Source organism: Passer montanus, unplaced genomic scaffold, assembly GCF_014805655.1.
Source record: "Passer montanus isolate IOZ18808 unplaced genomic scaffold, ASM1480565v1 scaffold100, whole genome shotgun sequence".
Taxonomy (NCBI): Eukaryota; Metazoa; Chordata; class Aves; order Passeriformes; family Passeridae; genus Passer; species Passer montanus.
Genome location: NW_024356506.1, coordinates 1,179,267 through 1,197,691, shown reverse-complemented (window position 1 = coordinate 1,197,691; position 18,425 = coordinate 1,179,267). Strand labels below are relative to the sequence as shown.

The following is an 18,425-nucleotide window of genomic DNA, read 5'->3' as shown; positions in this document are numbered from 1 at the left end:
GTGTTTAGAAGCTGTAAAGAAGGGACCTGGAGGCTGTGAAACTGCAGCTCCAGCTTCCTGAAGAAATTGGGCTGCCCTGGCAACTTTGCCCTGCTGTTTCCAGGGCCCTTTGAGGAGTCTGACCCTTCCCTGCGCCCTGAGGCAGGAACTGGTGCAAGTCCCTGGCTTTTTCGCCTCGCTTTGATGGATGCCCTGGTCTCTGCCAGTTTGGATTTTGGGATTTGGAAGCTAGCACTTCCCTACTCATTGGTTTTTGCTCAGGAGTTTGGGTGTATTTGAGTTGAAGGTGCCCAAACCACAGAAAAATTATGAAATTCAGTGTATGGCACTGAAAACAGGAGAAACAGCTGGGAGCAGGGGTGCTGTCACTCATTTTCAGGTTCATATCCTGAATCTGAAGTCTGAAGGATCAAGAGGCAGGGTTTTGGCCCCTTATCTTTTGTTGAGACCCCAAGACTGATCAGAAGAGGACCTACAGAGAGATTCTGCTTCAGGATCTACTGGAGGCTGGGTTAGCACAAGGGCGAATGGTGATTCCACATTTCCCTGTTTAATGTGTTCTCCCAGACTAAACCCATCCACATGGAAAGCTTTATTCAATCATCTGTGTGCACTTCCTGTGCATCTCTGTATCCCAAGTGTCTGCTGGATGAAATTGAGGGTTAGTTTTGGTATCTCCCTCCCATAACTTGACTAAACTTGTGACCAAGACTATCAACAGCAAACCATTCCTGCCAGCTCTGGTCAGATGTGGAAGTATGGAAGAAAGGCACTTCAGGGCATGTGCCATGAGTGAAATAAACAGGGCAGGAGATCTTTCTCCTTTTTAATGCCTTTTTTAAAAAATTCAGCTCAGGTTGGGGAGAAACAACAGGTCACCTGTGCCGCTGGTGCTCCCAGGAGTGGCACAGAAAAGGAGGAGGAGGATGATGGTGCAGCTGTGTCCGCTGGTCTGCAGGCAGAGCTGGGGCTCCTGTCCTCCACAGAGTAGTGGGAATTCCACTTTTTCTGTCTAACATTCCAGGTCCTCTTTCTAGTTAAGACCTTTTCAGGTTAGGGTGAGAAATCAAAAGGATCTTGGCAGATACTGGATTAAGTTCCGCGCCTTTAGACATTACTTAGGTCTCTTAATTCCATGTTGGCTCGTTGTTTTTAAGGTTTTTTTCCTGGAAAATTACAAAATCTGGTGAAATGCATTCTCATCTGCATACCAGCTCTGATGTCACCCCTCCCCTGCTACCTGCGGGGTCTGGTGTCACTCCCTGGGACGCAGCAGGAGGGGACAATGGCGCTGATCACCAACCATTAACAGGCAATTAAAGAAAAACTCTCAACAATAGGTGACTGCAACACGAAGCTAACCTTCAACTCAACAGCAACTGGTCTAACTTGTTTTAACTCTGCAACCTTAAAAAAAATTGATAACTTTTTAGTCATAACAGTGAAGATGATGAGGGCAGGTTCAGGTTGTCCATTTACCTCCTTAAGTGCCCAGCCCTGAGCTCAGGTGGGCAGGGAAGCAGCTCAGGTGTGCTCTGAGCTTCATGGCTTTAAAGTTAGTGCCCTGTGAGGCAACCACAAAAGCCTTTGGCCAATCAGGCTAAAAGCCAACATGTGAATATATCCACAGGCAAGATTGTTGTAGGGAGATGCCACTCCAGTCTCCATGAGCAGTTCCTGTCCATGAAGATCACAGAGTGACAGAGTGGGTTGGGTTGGAGAAGACTTTCAACATATCTCGTTCCAACTCTCTGCCATGGCCAGGGACACCTTCCACTATGCCAGGTTGCTCCAAGCCCTATAAAACCTGGCTTTAAACACTTCCACGTGGGACATCCACGAAATCTCTGGGCAGTTGTGCCTGGTGGAAGTAGTGCTCAATGGTACCACTTTGCTCTTGATGTCCTTAAACCTGGGACTGGGACTAGTCTGTACAGACCTGGATTATAAGGGGTTTTGCACCAGAATTCCAGTTTTGGATGTGCTTAGAACTATGCTATGGTCATTTCCCAGGAGAAGATCACTTAGGAATATGTGTGAGGGCTGCTGTTCACAGCTGGGTTTATTCAACACTCATCGTCTTCCCTGTTAGCAGGGGTCAGTTAAAGAATTATCAGTAAATTGACTGATGACAATTTCTGTCCACAAAGTCCTCTCCTTTTCATGCCCTTTCTTTCTCCTTTGTTTCATTTGCTGGGTCTAGTTGTTTGTTTTTCATTTTAATGTCCTGCTTGGCAGGAATTCATAGAATCATGGAATGGTTTGGTTTGGAAGGGACTTTAAACATCATCATCACATTTCAACCCCCTGCCACAGGCAGGGACACTTTCCACTAGACCACATTTCTCAGAGTTCCATGCAGCCTGACCTTGGACACTCCCAGGGGATGAGGCATCCGCCAGTTCTCTGAGCAGCCTGTGCCAGGTCTCCCTGGAGCTCTAGGCTGGAAAACCCCAACTCTCCCAGCCTGTTTTCATAGGAGAGGTGCTCCTAGCCCTCTGAGCATCCTCTTTAAGGTCAGCCAAGATCAAGGAGTGATGCCATGACTTGAGATTATCAGTGTTTATAAGAGGAAGGCTGACAGAAGGCAGCAAAGGAGCTGCTCAGGAGGATGGCTGGGTTGCTGGGTGGGGGACACTTGATGAAGAAGAAAAGATGCAGGGACCAGGAGGGTCCCCAGGTAGTCATAGGGAAGTCATTAAGGAGATTGCTTGTCATGCTTCCGTGTTTTTGGGCCACGGAGGAGCTCAGGAAGCCTCTTCAGGGAGTTCAGCCAGCTGCCTCCATGGACCCACCGCAGCTGAGGAACCATCAAGGAGAAAACAGACCCTGTGGATCCCACGATGGATCCCACCCGCTGCCAGGGCAGGAATGGCTTTCCTGGCTCAGCAGATTCACCTGCAGTGTTTCCCTCTGTGCCTTCCCTTTCCTCCCACCAGCCCTGGTGTCCTGTCCCAGCTCAGCAGTGTCAGGTTTGAGCCTGTTTTCACTGGAGCTGGTGGAATGTTCTGTGTGGGTTTGGTCTTGGCACAATCTGTCGCCTTTTTTTAGCTTCGGGGCAGAGGAAAAGTTGAAGCTTTTCCAAGCCTTTAAACACCATGACCAACCATCCCCACTCCTGAGCCTGCTGGATTGGCCCCCAGCTTGGCACTCTACTGTCCCTTCTGAAAAACAGAGCTCTGTGATTACTGGGAAGGATGAAATTTCCTACCATGTGAAGTCTCCTGTGATAATCTCAACTCCTCTCATTGCTGCTCATATCCAAATCTTCATGACCCTTATTTTCTAGCCATGCCTTTGGGATTGTCCTGCTACCAGCACCCTCCTGAGTCTTTTTCTGGGCATAATATGAGATATTTAGAGCATTTCTGGCCTGGGTGGGATGGTGGATCAGATAAACCAGTTAACTGCTCTATTAGCTATTTTTTTTTGGTGAGTGGAATCACTCAGGCTGAGCTTACACTCGCCAAAAACTTCATAGACTGATCATCCTTGGGATGAGGCTGACTCAAACAGTGGATGAAGGAGTAAAAATCAGACAGATAAAGCCAGAAATGTCCTTTCCTTGGGGTTCTACCTGGAAAGAAAACCAGGAGGCAAAGGGACCTATGACAAGTAAATAAAAAATCCCAGGAGCAGAACAAGAGGAGGTCTGGGGTTTCCAGTATGTGCTGGGTGAGCTGTGTCACCCATCAGGAGTGGTTCCTGCTCTCTGGAGAGGGGCTGGATGAGCAGAAGGCCTTGGAGAAATGCCATAAATATTCTGGATGCTTCAAAGGCTTGTGGAGGAGTGTTTGTCTTGCATCTTCTCTGTCTGGATCAGAATTCCTCTCAGTGAGCCAGGGCAGGCACTGGACACTCAAAGAAATGCTTTTAATACCACAGAAGGAAAATGAAATAAATGAAGAGGCGGTGGAGGAAGGGATGGATGAAGCACAGAGCTGTCCTGGGGCACATCTCCATTCATGCATGTCCAGAGAGCCAGAGGAACACAGCTGGGTCTGGTGTGGATGTGCACACACAGGAATGTGGAGCGCGGCTGGAGAGCTGGGAATGTCCAGTCTGGGGAAGAGAGGCTCCAGGGAGACCTTCCAGTGCCTGATGGGGCTCCAAGAGAGCTGGAGAGGGACTTTTGGCAAGAATGTGTAGTGACAGGACAAGGAGGAATGGTCCTAAGTTTAAGCAGGGCACATTTAGATTGGATATTAAGAAGGAATTCTTCCCTGAGAAGGTGCTGAGGCCCTGGCTTAAATTTTCCAGAGAAGCTGTGACTGCCTCATCCCTGGAAGAGTTCAGGGTCAGGTGTGACAGGGCTTGGAGCAACCTGGGATAGTGGAATGTGTCCCTTCCCCTTAAAATTAATATAAAGGATAAAATGTCCCAAATTAACTATATAATACTTTTATCCCCAATCATATATCTATTTATACTAAATAACAAGTTTTACACCTTTAAAACTTATTCCAAAAATAAAAGAGAAAGAAAAAAAACACACAATTTATTTTCAAACACTACTTACTCCTCCACATTCCTACTCCTAAACTATTATTATCTACAGAAAAACAAACAACAAAACAAAACTCTCCTTTATTTTTAATTAATTTTAACTAATTAAAACAAAAAGTTCCCTGAACTATATGTTTTTTCTTCTTTCTCTTTAAACTTATTTAAACCTATTTTAAACTAAACACCCAAAACAGCACCAAGAACTCACACCTGTAACCCACCAAGCCAAGCCTAAACCACAACATTTCCAATACCAAAAAGACTAGTAAAAAACTAAATAAACCAAACTACAACCAAAAAAAACTTTTCTAAGTTTATCATCTCTTTTAAAACAAACAAAAAAAATGTTTAATATTGTTTGTTTTATTGTTTAATCAACAATTTTTCCACTTTTCTCCAAAAAATACAACCAAAAAAAACTTTTCTAAGTTTATCATCTCTTTTAAAACAAACAAAAAAATGTTTAATATTGTTTAAGTTTTATTGTTTAATCAACAATTTTTTCACTTTTCTCCAAAAAATATTTTCCGCCAAAGGAAATTAAAAAAAAACCCCCAAAACAGTTAAGTGTACTTTTCTAAAAAAACCCTTTAAAAAGTCCCTCCCAAATTTACCCTAAACCAAAACAAATACATCCAGTGGGACACCTATTATTTAATTAAATTATTAACATTATTTTTAAGGGCTCTTCCAATTTAATGATTAAATTATTTTTAAGGTCTCTTCCAACCCAGCCATGAACAAATCCCAGTGCTGAGACTCCCATGGGAAGCCCCAGCACCCCAAAACACACAAATCCAGGATGAGCAGCTTCCCACTGGAGGGAGAGCATCCATGGAGAACTGCATTGTGCGAACTGACTGCAGGAACAAGAAGCTGACTCACCCTTCAACCTTTTCCCTGCTTCTCCCAAAATGTGCCGCGAGGCCTCTCTGTGCCTCCTGGTGCATTCCAGGAGGAGATGGATTTGTTTGTGCTGGTGGGATCCCTCCCACAAAAGCAGAGTTTCTGTTGCTGCCCCCAGAGCCAGAGGACACTGAGGGGTTCCCCAGAGGGGCTTGAGAGCTTGGTGGGAAAGGACAGCCTGCGTGGTTTGGGGTTCTGAGGGGACAGAGAAAGGACTTGCTCTGAGGCTGCACTCAGCCAAAGCTGTCCCCAAATCCCAAAAAGAATGTGGGACACGCATCCCTCTGCCCCACCCTCCACAGCACAGACTTCTCCTGCTCCATACAATGCTTCTGATCTGCTTTTAAGCCCAGTTTGTGCTTTACTGGTAGTTTGAACCCCTCCTAGGGACCCCTAGCTCTTCCTCAAAGCTCTCCCTACTCCCTGATGTGAGGTTTATCATGCAGCATCTTCCCCTGCATCATCCACACTGGTTTTTGGGGCTTTTACTGGAGAGTTGTGATTTTGGAGACTTTTGGGGGAGTTGTGATTTTTGAGACTTTTGGCTGCTCTTCAACTCCTTCCTTCCCCACATCCCAGCTCAGGTGTGGTACCCTGTGCACAAACCCAGTGCAGGGTTTGAAATACACTCCTGGCTCCCATATTTCCCATTCCTCTCTCTATTTTCTACTCTGGGAGCTGTTTCCCATTACACCAAGACCCCCAGGTGTGTTTTTGAGGAGCAGAGTCTCCCTCCAAGGCGGGTGCTGTGATGCTGAGCTGCCTCTCCCAGTCCTCAGTGCAGTGGATAATTGTGGCTGTTCTGCTTTCGAGGACCATTCCAGGGAGGAAGTCCTCTCTTCGAAAGGCAGCACTCACAGAAATGACAACTTTGTCTACCTCACATTTTAATTAAAACTCCAAGTGTTCGCCTTCGCCCCTGCTCCTTCCCTCCCCACCTTTTTCCATCCAGATCCTCCTGCTGCAAATGAACATCCAGTGTCACCTGGGGACAAAGCATTAATTCAGCAATTAAATAATTGAATGCTCCTCTGGCAAAGTGAACTATCTTCTGCCTTTCTTGTGTTTTACCACTCTTTTTCCCCTTTTTTCCCCCCCTACCTCTTCTTTCTTCTTCCCTCTGGTGAGATAAGGCTGCCATTCTTGAAAGCAATTTTAAATATTCATGTTTTAATTAATGGACTTTATTGCATGAACTCTATATAAGGTAATAAAAAATACTGCCTGAGGCACAACACAATTTTTTTCCCCTGTTGTTTGTTCTTGAAGGCAACTAAGAAATAAAAAGCTTAATATGTTTCTTAACAAACCTTAGAAAAATACACAGAAAGGACAGCCATGGGTCATTTAGCCAGTGGGTCCTCCCCAACCCACGGGCTCCTTAGTATTGTGGAGCAAGATGTAAATAAATGGGAATCTTGGAGGGATTGATCCCTTCAGGTTCTGCCGTGGGCACAGGTCAGTGGGCTGCATCTAGAGATGCACAGGAGGAGGTGGAGGCAGACCTGCAATTATCCAGCTGTCAGGAAAGCTGGAGAGGGACTTTTCACGAGGGCTTGTAGTGATAGAACAAGGAGGAATGGACTTGAGTTGGAGGAGAATGGACTTAGATTAGATCTTGGGAAGAAATTCTTTGCTTTAAGGGTGGTGAGGTGGTAAAGTTGCCCTAAGAGGTTGTGAACTCCCCATCCCTGGAAGTGTTCAAGGCCAGACTGGACAGGGCGTGGAGCAACTTGGGATAGTGGAAGGTGTCCCTGCCCATGGCAGGGAGGTGAAACTGGCTGATTTTTAAGGTCCCTCCTAACTCAAACTATTCTGTGATCCCATGCTTCAGGGTTGTATTTGGGGCTGAAGAAAATCTTTGGCTGTTTCTGGAAAGTGAATTTGTTGTTTTTGTTTTAGATGATGCTTTTGAAAAAATAAAACAGAGGGAAAACCTGGACCAGCCACCTTGCCCAATACTTCTGGGCTGAAAAACCCCAAATATTGATTGCACATTTCTGCTGTGGATTTTTGCTTTTATCGAAGGCAAACAAGCCGATAGAATGCATGAATTCATCAAACATCTGGTCTTGCCACTTATGTATTCTTGCCAAAAAAAGAAGAAAAATAATGTTAGTTTAAACTTCATTCCATGTGGGTGTTTTCTTATGGTGCAGCATGCTGAAATTAGTTTTATATTGGGAGTGTGTCATCTGTAGTGCGTGACATGGGCTCAGCACCCAATTTAGCTTAGTCTTGTGATGGGAGCGGTCTAAAGATGCTGGTCCAGAACGTTGTAGGAGAGTCTAAGCTCTGATCCTTCATCTGCCCATGACCTTGAAGAAGTCGAGGCATTTTTGCACATGATTTTCACCCTCCTGTTCTTTTCTTCCTTTATTCTGACTCAGATTTTGAGAGCAATTGGCATATTTTAGCAAACAGATGCACAGTGCTGAGCACCAGCACTCCCCGAGCTGTGATGATGGCTCTTAGCAAGTCTGGATGGGAATACCTGTAATAGTCAATAAATACTCCAGTGGTCGGTATGATTAAAGTCTGGTCATGGAGTTGCTTCTCTTTTAGGAAAATAATCATCTGACAAATGATGACACCCTGGCATTTACTCTAGAAAGAGAGGGAATGTCCAGCATCAAAGGAGGCAGGTGGGTGGCACAGAGAAAATATCTCTGGTGGCCCAGTGTGGGTTTTCAGTGCTTCAGTGATGAAATACGTAGTGCCCTGAGTATGCCTCTATCCATCACATTGATTACTCCATTTGCTGCCTGCCTAATATTGAATTTTTTCAACCTAAATCAAGAAAGAACCAGAGTTCATCCTTTGCTGCCGAGGTGCAAAGGTGGGGTCACTCCTCAGCTGACCTGAAGGGCTCTGATTTTACAGCAGGGTGAGCAAGGAAAAAAGTGGGTTGTTCTTAATAATAATTTGTCTAATGGAAAAAAGTCTCCATTCCATCTTCTGAAGGTGCTGTCACCTCTGTGATGCTCCATTTGTGGAGGTGAAAACACTGGGCTGTTCTTGTTTGTGCCCTGGTCGTGGCTGGGGCATCTGCTGCTGCTCTGGGTGTGAGCCAGGGATGGGAAAGTCAAGGTTATTCTCTGATAATGGATCCACACTCCTCACTTGTGCATCAGCACAGCTGGAGGTGGCTCAACAAAGGAGCTGGAGAGACCATTAAGAGGAGTGAGTCCAGACTGAAAATTCTTGCTCACTACTCAAAAATCTTTACTGACAGCACTGAGAGAGGCAGGGAAGCTCAGATTTGGGCAGATCAGGTAATGACAGGGATTCATTTGCCAGCACATGTGTCCTAGGACGTGCCATTCTCCAAGCTCAGTTTGATCACAACCCTCATTACTGTATCTGGGACATCCACTGCAGTAAATGGTGTGCTGATCTCTTTGTGCCACGAGCTCTGTCTCTCAGCTCTGATTTGAGCTGACTGACTGAGCAGCAGAGGAACTCAGCTCTCACGGCCCGGGTGAGGCAGTGAGTAACTCCAGCTGGCCCCAGTGGAGATATTCACTTCTCAGCAAGTCACCCGGAGCTCCCCTCTGAGCCAACAAAGAGGTGCTCCAGGAGGTGGGTGGTGGGTGTGAGGGCAGGCCTTGAACCATCCCAAAATAAGCCTCAGAGGGAAGGAGTCAGGATCTTTAGTGAGCAGACCGGATAGAGGAGGAGGAGGGTGAAGAGTGGTTATGGGTGACATCTCAGTCTGAGCACAGCTTTGCACTGGTTCTAACTGAAATTATTATCTTTGGGATGAAATGGGTTGTCACTTGACCTTGCTGGCTCCTCTCCATCCCCTTTCCAAGAGAGGTTTTTCTGTGGGATCTATCCCTAAGGGCTAAGAGCACTGCAGACAGAGTGTTGTTAAAGCCTGTGCATCCCATGGTATTCCTCCACTGCTGAGGCCATATCTTTCCACAGCACTAAAGCAAACAAAGAAATCAATAATTAAAATTGAAGAAAGGCTCTCAGTAATTCTAAACCTTTGGGAGGTTTCCCCTTTCATCGTTGCTGAGATTTGCTCTCACATCACCCTCAGCAAACCTTCAGGTTATTTTGCCTGCCCCTTCTTCATGTTCATCCTCCGGCCCTGCCTGGAGATTGTGTTCCACACCCTCTTGTTGTTCCCTTCCTTTCAAGCCTAACCTCTTATTGCAAGGATTCCATCTGGAATCTTCCTTACCCACACCTTTCCATGTCTGTTTTAATGTGGAGCTGGGCTCAGCATGATGCGCTCTGGCTCACAGCAGGACAGAGGAGATGTTTCTTCATCTGGGATTAACGAGATCCAGCCCTGTGAGAAGGCTGGAGCTTGTACTGACACCCCTGGTTCTGTCCATGCTCAGTTTGGACCAGCACTGGCAGCATTTTCAGCCTCATTGCATGTGATTTTCACACTGCAGGAAGGGCTGGGACCAGCTCACACAGCCCAGTGCACCAAGCCTCTCCTTCCTTCCTCAGCATCCACCACCTGCAGTATTGGATGGGAAGCTGATGTAGCTTAAACAACAAAAAAATAAGCTTTTTTAAATCACTTACTTGCTCTGATTGGCTGTAAGGACCCAAGGCAGCTGTGCTGTCCCAGGAGGGGTGATGCAGGCTAAATTCCAGGAGTGCAAGTTAAAGCCTTCACAGCAGCTGTGCACAGGGAATTTCTGAGACCCTAGTTAGCCAAAATCATCCTGAAAGGGGTGCTTTGGCCTTCCCTCCTTTCTCTGAGCAAGGTCTTGGCCTCCCCCACATCAGCAATATTGCAGTGTGTGGTGAGTGACTCTGCTCATTATCCAGATAAAAACCAACTGCAAGGGAGAAAAACAGGGATGAGTTTAAATTTGGATCCATGAGAGGGCCCAAAGCATGGAGCAGCCCCTGAACTGTCAGAAAGGAGGCACAAGGACGGTGCTGAGGTCTGGTTAAGCTGCCTGCAAAGCCCCAGCCCTTGGCTCTGCCCCTGCAGCTGAGTCACCAGCCATCCCTTTTGTTTGCATTCAATGTAGATCTTGTTAATTGGCTCTTTCATTCCTCTAATTAAATGTAAATGCAGAGTGGATCATTAAACAGGGATACAGGAGCCCTCTGAACAAAGCAGGTTTCAGCTGCAGGAGGAAGCACAGGAATCAGGTTTTCCTCTGCCCTGTTTACTCCAGGTCTCTCTGGTAGAGGTGGTTTCCATCCCAAAGGAGCTTCCCTGCTCTTTTGCTGCTGAAGGCCTCCTCCTGTGGGTGTGAAAGGGATTTCCTGGCAAAACCAGGATGCTCCAAGGCCAGAAGCAATGAGCCAAACCTGGCTGTCTTCCCTCTGCCATGCAGTCTACTGTGCTCCCTAGTCCTCCCTCCTGAGTTTTCCAGATTTCCCTGCTTGGATGCAGCATCACCAGGGACGTTTGGAGCAACTTCTTGGGGCACCTTTTGGGCACTGCCAGCCCTACATTGCACCAGCTTGGGTGTGATGGTGTTCATGGACTAGTTTTGTCCTGGCAGCATCCTGCTGGTCAGGATGGAGGAGGGTTAAGCATTCCTTGCTGCTGGAGCCTGTCTCTGATGCCTTGTGCTCGGCGGAGCGGTGACGCAGCCGCGCAGCGTGGCCGGATCTGTGGGCGATGGGAACAGATGGCATTTGCTCTCTGAAAGCAAAGCTCTCCCTTCTCTCAGGGAGTAAAGCGATGTTTTCTTTCCTGCAGGGCTCAAATCTGTCCCTGGTGTGGTGCTCTTGGCCAGCTTGGGGCATTAAAGGAAAGGGGTTTGATCCTGCTGCCAGTCAGAGTTGGATGCCCTGGATCCTGCTGGAAGCAGGGGATGTGGGGTGGGGTGTTTGTCCACGATGTTTTATCATTCAGATATTCTGAATGAGGAAGAGTGACCTGGCCCTAAACCTGAGGGGACTTCAAGGAGCTGATCCTGGCAGCTGGACACTCGGTCTGTGACCAGCTAGATCAGGTTGCTATAAGAAGTTGGGATTTGGAGGCCATTTAGAGATGAACACCTGGCTTTCTGTCTTTGGAAGTGCTCCAGAGGATGAATTTCTTCACTTTATCATTCAGATATTCTGAATGAGGAAGAGTGACCTGGCCCTAAACCTGAGGGGATTTCAAGGAGCTGAACCTGGCAGCTGGATGCTCAGTCTGTGACCAGCTGGATCAGGTTTCTGGAAGAAGTTGGGATTTAGAGATGAACACCTGGCTTTCCATCATTATAAGTGCTCCAGAGGATTAATTTCTTCCCTGTAAAGGTGGGGAGGCCCTGGCACAGGTGCCCAGAGAAGCTGTGGCTGCCCCATCCCTAAGAAGTGTCCAAGGCCAGGTTGGACAGGACTTGGAGCAACCTGGTTGAGCAAAAGGGGGTGGAATGAGATGATCTTTAAGGTCTTTTCCAACCCAAATCATACATGTTCCTGTGGGCACATCTCCCCAAAGCATGGAAGATGCATGGAAAGGGCAGGTGATGCATGCACAGCAGAGTTCTGCAGATCCAGGTGATTTCCAGTGGGTGCAAGGAGCCAGGGAAGATAAAAAGGGTCTGGGATGCTGGGCTAGAGGATTAAAGGCATGTCTGAAGCTGTGTGTTCATCTTTGGAGCCACCCCATTAAGTTTGGGGGCAGCAGGAAGGAGTGGAACATTTACCACAACCGGCTTAGGTCAATGTGGTTGTGGGGCCTCACTGGGAGAGACAACTGTGCCCTCCAAAATGCCACAGCTCTGCCCTCCCAAATGCCACATCTCAGCCCAGGACAGAAGTTGCCATTTGGTTAAACGCAGCCACGCTGCAGAAGAAATGAGTTTGTCACATTGAATCAAGACAGCAGCAACAATTCCCAGACTCCCGCGATGACTCCGAACCTACGCCGTGTCCCCTTCAGCGCTCTGCATCCCGGGAAGCCACAATCCCCTCCTGCAAGCCTGGTCCTGTGTCACAGCCCATAAGGTTCCCTGGACCCAGGGGTGAGCTCAGGTCATGGGGAAGGGACTGGCTGGTTGGGTTTCTTCCTCTCCAAGATCCAGGGCGGCCGCGAGCGCGCGGCTTTTCCTCCGCTTTGCTTCCCCCCGCGACGCGCTGGCCCCAAGGGAGCTTTGCTGCTCTCGCATGGCCTGGTGGGATAATTATCAGGGGGTTGAGGAGCCCAGGGAACATCCACGGTGCTATGGAGAGCTCTCCCTGCTTCCAACCTGGAGGGGAGCAGGGGGAGGAAGCAGTTGACCTTTTTTTCTGCTCGGCTGTGCCCTGCTCCTCCAAGCAGATGCTGCTCTCACTCCGGGAGACACAAGCACCAGGAGCTGAGCTCAGGAGCCAGGGCTTTGCAAATGCAGCCTCTCTGAGGCTGCTGCTGATGGGATGTGGTGTCCAACCCCTTCCATAAACAGGACTAAATGGATTTTATACCCATCAAGTGACTCTCCCTGGTCTCACATAACAGAGGAAAGAGGGTTCTGGTCTCTGCTCATGGGTGCCCAGCATGTCTTTGGGCAAGAAATTTAAGGTCTTTGTGCTTCAGTTTCCCTGTGTGAATAAAGGATTTAAATATCTTTAAAGCTTGCAGAGAGAGGTTAGTAGGAAAAAGCAATTTCCTTCCTTCCTTCCTTCCTTCCTTCCTTCCTTCCTTCCTTCCTCCCTCCCTCCCTCCCTTTCCTTCCTTTCCTTTCCTTCCTTTCCTTCCTTTCCTTCCTTTCCTTCTTCCATCGTTGAATCATTATCATTAAGCCTGGAAAAGACTCCAACATCATCAAATCCAACCTCAAACCAATCACCACTTTGCCCCCTAAACTATATAACAAAGTTTTAGGTCTACTCAGTGTTTAAACACTCCCAGGGATGGTAACTCCGCCACTGCCCTGGGCAGCCTGTTCCAATGTTCAGCCACTGTTCAGTCAAGAAATTTTTCCTGTTACCCAATCTGAACCTTCCCTAGTTCAACTGGAGGCCATTTTACCTTGTCCTATCACTTGTTGTCAGGGCTGTTTTCCTCCCTTTCTTTTCTTTCTTTTTTTCCTTGCAAATCCTACCTATCCAGAAATACCTACTCCCATCCAGGACTAATGGAAGTGTCCCCTAAACCTGAAGAGAGCAAGAGGATCAGGGAAGAATTCTGCTGCCACTCTGCCTTGGGCTGTACCACAAGCTGGACTTCTTACTGACCCATTCCCAGGAGTCCAGCTGCAAGAAAAGAAATTTTTCTTTTCTTTCCAGAGCCTTAGATGAATATGTGGAAGAAATTCTTCCCTGTGAGGATGGTAGGTCCTGGCACCAATTTCCCAGAGAAGCTGTGGCTGACCCATCCCTGGAAGTGTCCAAGGCCAGCTTGAATGGGCCTTGGAGCAACCTGGGTCAGTGGAAGATATCCCTGCCCGTGGCAGGAGGGTTGGAATTAGGTGATAATCAAGGTCCTTTCCAACTCAAATGAGATGATCTTTAAGGTCCCTTCCAGCCCAAGCCATTCCATGATTCTGTGATTCACATCACAGAACTTTCATTCTGTGATTCACATCACAGATCTTTCATTTCCTTTTGAACCTTCTTCTAATTCCTAATTAGACATGGGAGGATATCTTCACCCACTTGAAGAGTTTTGTCTGAAATTTCATGCCCTTTTATTTCTCAAACCCTTTAAAAATCTCCTCCTAACTCCTCCAGTAGTGACACACTTCCAGTTCTTGTCTTCCTGCTCCCCCTCAAAATGGGTCTAGCAGGAATGTCCCACACAGAACATCGAGTTCTGTTAAAAGAGTTTGCCTCTTTTATTTAAAAACACAGAAAAACCCAGATGCTTCCATGAAAAATTTGTCTTTAGGTCAGAAAACAACTTGGATATTCTAAGAAAAAGAATTTTAGGGAACTCTTTCCATCAAATGCCCTGATGAATCCTCTTTGCTCTGTGCTGAGGTCTTGGCTCTGCTGCTCTGCTGTCACTGGAGAGGGGCTTTTGTGTGTGTTTGTTTTGTTTCATTTTTCCTGCTCCTTAGTGAGATCTTATCATAGAGGTGTTGGAAAAGCATCTTCAGCCTGGAGATCCTGCTTGCCTGGTTATGAAAGTTCTGGAACAATGACTGCTGGAGCGTGGCTCTCCCAAAACCACAGTCAATTGGAAACTGGGGTGTTCCACATCAGAATCAGCTGCACTTTGGTGCTGGGTAAAATAACCTTTTTATTCCTTCTTCCAGCACAGCTGTGTTGTGTGGCTGCTCTGCAAGCCATGGGAAAATGAAGTTCAGGAAAAATAATTCTTGTTATTCATTACTTATGAAACTCTTGCTCTTCTTCTGAGGTCTTGGTAGCTCTTCCATTTGTAGATTTTTAACCCCCACCAATGGTGTTGTTTCAGGATATTTATTTGTTTGTTTAAGGGCATGTAGTGACAGGACAAGAGGGAATGGTCTTAAGATGAAGGAGGGCAGGTTTGAATTGGATATTGGGAAGAAATTCTTCCCTGTGAGGGTAGTGAGGCCCTGGTACAGTTTGCCCAGAGAAGCTGTGGGTGCGCCATCCATGGAAGTGTCCAAGGCCAGGTTGAACAGAGTTTGGAGCACCCTGGGGTAGTGGAAGGTGGGTTGGAACAAGATTAACACCTCTTCCAACCCAAACCATGCTAGGATTCCATGATTCTCTGCTGGCTGGCTATTTGGGAAATGGTTTGGGATGTCTACCTGAAAAGCACAGTCCAGATGGAGCCCAGGGTAGCCTGGGGAGGGCCTGTGGGTGTTCCAGGCTGGGTGAGTTGGAGGGCTCGCTAGACAGGGAATGACTTATCCTTCCCACATGTCCCCAGCCTGAACGATGTGCCTGTAAACTGATGCACAGAGAAACAGCACCAGTAACAGCTGAAAATGTGCATCATTCCCACAGATTCCTGTCATGACAACTGCAGGTCTGCCTTCCTTCTTCCCTCCTCACCCTCCAAAATTAGCTCCTGCTGTTGCCCAGACAGGGTGGGATGCAAAAATCTGGCTGGACAAATCTGTCCCCAGACCAGTCTGAAATGTTCTGTAACATTGATGACCATCTTTTCCAATTTGCTGTGTCAAGACTCAAGAACCAGAACCACCTTGGGACTGGCTCATCCATCCCTAGGCAGGAGCTATTCAACCCACCCCTAATCCTTACCCAGTCCAGCCCTAATAATCTGTTCTCCAAGAGCAATGGGGGAGCTATCACATCCAGGTTTATTCCTGTGTCTCGTGGGTGTTCGGGATTACAAAAAAATTTCCTCAGGTTGGATGGGGCTCTCAGCAACGTGGGCTGGTGGAAGGTGCCCCTGTCCATAAATTATATGGTCTTTAAGTAGAATTAGATGGTCTTTAAGGTCCCTCCCAACCCAGGTGCTCGCTGTGGGGTCACCACATCTCGAGTGCTTTTTTCACAGCCTCCTTCATGCAGAGAACATCTCAGAGATGACACAGGAAGAGCCTCCCTCCTCTCCCATGAAATCTTTGTGGGAGACTGTCACTGCCTCGGAGTTTGAGCTGCTGAACTGAAAAAGGAACAAAGGAGTTATTTGCAGGATACGTGTTGGGAAGAGATTAAACCTGACAACTCAGCTACGGAGCCTTCCCCAGGCTAGGAGAATATACAGAACTGAATTCTATTTTCCCTCTTCCCCAGCTGCTGGAGGAAGGATCATCCCCTGAGTTCCTGGGTTTTAACCCTGCTCTGCAGATACTCTAGCACTGAACAACTTCTCTCTAGTTAGTGAGGTCCCTCAGCACTCATCCTTCATGGTCATGGCTTGGTCATTAGGTGGGGACTGGGAGGGAATGCCTGTTGGAAGGAGTCTTTCCCAGTCCCAGCTGGGATGATGCTGGGTCAGTACTTCAAGTGATTGCTCAGGACCAGTCAGGAACAGCCAGAGCTGTTCCTCCAGCCAAGGGAGTTTATTATCCTTCACAATCCTTGTTTTTAGACATGTGACTCTTCTGACTTCCAAAGCAATTGTCTCTTCTGACTTCCAAAGCAATCCATCCTTCCTGCTGCACCTGTAAACTCCACCTTACTTAGCTGGGGACTCTGTCCTCACGGGAGAGTCGTAGATTCCTGCTTGTTTGTTTAACACTCCGGGGTGTCTCTTTAATCAGTATCTTTTCAGGTTAGGGTGAGAAGCAAAAGGGTCCAAGCAGGTACGGGACTATGCTCCCATCCTTAGACGTCACTTAAGTCACTTGTTGGCTCGTGGTTTTAGGGGTTTTTCTTGTAAAAACTGTAAAACTGTTAAAATTCAGGGCGCAATGCATTTTCATCTGCATACTGGCTCTGATGTCACTGCCCATTCTCTTTACCTTGGAGGGTCTGTCCTGGTGTCTTCTTGGCAAGCGGCCAGCATCAGGGAAACAATAGTTAATCACCGGCCATTAACAGGTAATTAAGGAGCCCCTCTCCAGCAGCAAACCCAAAAAGGTCTGACTTGTTGTTTTTTTTTTAACTCTGAAACTCAAAAAAAAAATACAACTTTCTATTCATAACAGACAGCCCCTTGGTTTGGGGAGGGTGAGGAAAAGGGAAGGCCAGGACACTGGCAGGAGGTTGCCAAACTTTACTACTCCACTCTAAAAAACTGGCTCTGATCTAAGCAGAATGACTGAAACCTCAATTCCAGCTCTGCTCAGCTGAAGGAGCTTTAGGTGATCCTTATTTTCCCATCACGTTCATTGAGATGTAGGGTAATGTTAGACAAAGTTACCCTGTCTCATCTCCAGTGTCCCATCTGAACTGTGTAACTGGTGCCAAAGACAGGCTTTAAGGACAGACTGACCCTCCTCATCCCACAGACAGACTGATCTCATTCCAAATGGTATTTTGGACATCCTCTAGGCTGCAGCCAGCCCGGGATATCTCACAAGGACCAGGACAATTTCTTCCCTGCCCCTGAGCTCTGGGCCTGGGGCCATCCTGGAGCCCTGAATGATCTGCATCGATTCTCCTCCCCCGGATGCCACAAAGGTTCCCCTCTGCAGATCGTTGTCTCCTTGGTAACTGAACTACATCAAATCGCAACGGGCTGGAGCTCATCAGCCTGCAGAGCCCGAGCTGGGAGAGGGGAAGGAGGGGGAAGGATGTGAGAAGGATGTGAGAAGCCTTGCTCTGGCTCATGAGGGACATCTCACAGGCAGACCCACTAAATCCCGCTGGACTTTTCCCAGCTTCCAGCTCCTGCTGCAGCTGCCGTGTATGACAGGTCTAACAGCTCATCCACCCCTTCCCAACATTCTCTGTTTGAGGAAAACTTTGGTGTCTCCAGGCACTGGCCCATCCACTCCTGATGGATCCCACAAATCTGTCTCCCATTGTTTTGAGCCCTTCCTGCTCCCACACAGAACTTGATTATGGGGAGCAGGGGATATGGCCCAAAGTTAAACCCACAGTATGTGTTTAATTCTCTCTCTGGCTGAAGGTACTGCTATGGGGATGTTGGTTGGGTATTTTGTGTTTTCTTCCCTTCCCCTGTTTGGTGTAACTTTGGTCTTCTTTCAGCATCCCTGGGCTGTTTGATTTGCAAGCAAGCCTGGAAGGTCTGGCTAATTTTGGCTTTAAATCAGAATCAGCAGAGGAAACTGGTACAAAACAGTGAAGATTGGTTTATCTCTGCCAAAATTAATCACCCTGCTCCAGGCATCTTTTCCATTTCTTCTTCACTCCGGGTCTTCTTTCCCTCTCACTCACCTTCGTAGTCTGAATCTTCAGAGTCTGAGTCTCCTCTTTCCCTTCCAAGTGGGCCCCAGCCCAAAAGTCACCTTGCAGACCCTGTCACCCTGATATTCAATGTCTGAAAACTCAGACCCAAGACAGAGGAGGAAAAAAACAAAACCCAAACATCTCAAACTTGAGTGAGCATGCAGTGATCCCAGCTCCTCCATCTTCAGAAGGCTGGGCAGAGGAAATATCATCAAAAGACTGCTTTGCTTTTGGTATATTTTTAATAAATATTAATATATTTGGGTTATTTTTTTTTTCCCTGGCAATGACTTAAAGGGATAGAAGTCAGTGTGGGCACTTAGAAGTGCAAGGAACCAAAGTCACAACTC

The 18,425-nt window shown here is 47.3% G+C and overlaps 1 protein-coding gene and 1 long non-coding RNA gene across 17 annotated transcripts in view; one reads left to right on the top strand and one right to left on the bottom strand.

The window, feature by feature from the left end:
• The window catches only part of ADGRB1 (adhesion G protein-coupled receptor B1), a 285,104-nt gene that overhangs the window by 89,457 nt on the left and 177,222 nt on the right, over positions 1–18,425 (top strand). The window lies entirely within an intron of this gene.
• Positions 938–16,734, bottom strand: LOC120504637. Its single transcript, XR_005628084.1, has 3 exons — positions 16,413–16,734; positions 15,792–15,793; positions 938–970 (listed from the first exon to the last, which is right to left on the bottom strand). It is a non-coding gene; the product is annotated as an uncharacterized LOC120504637 (long non-coding RNA).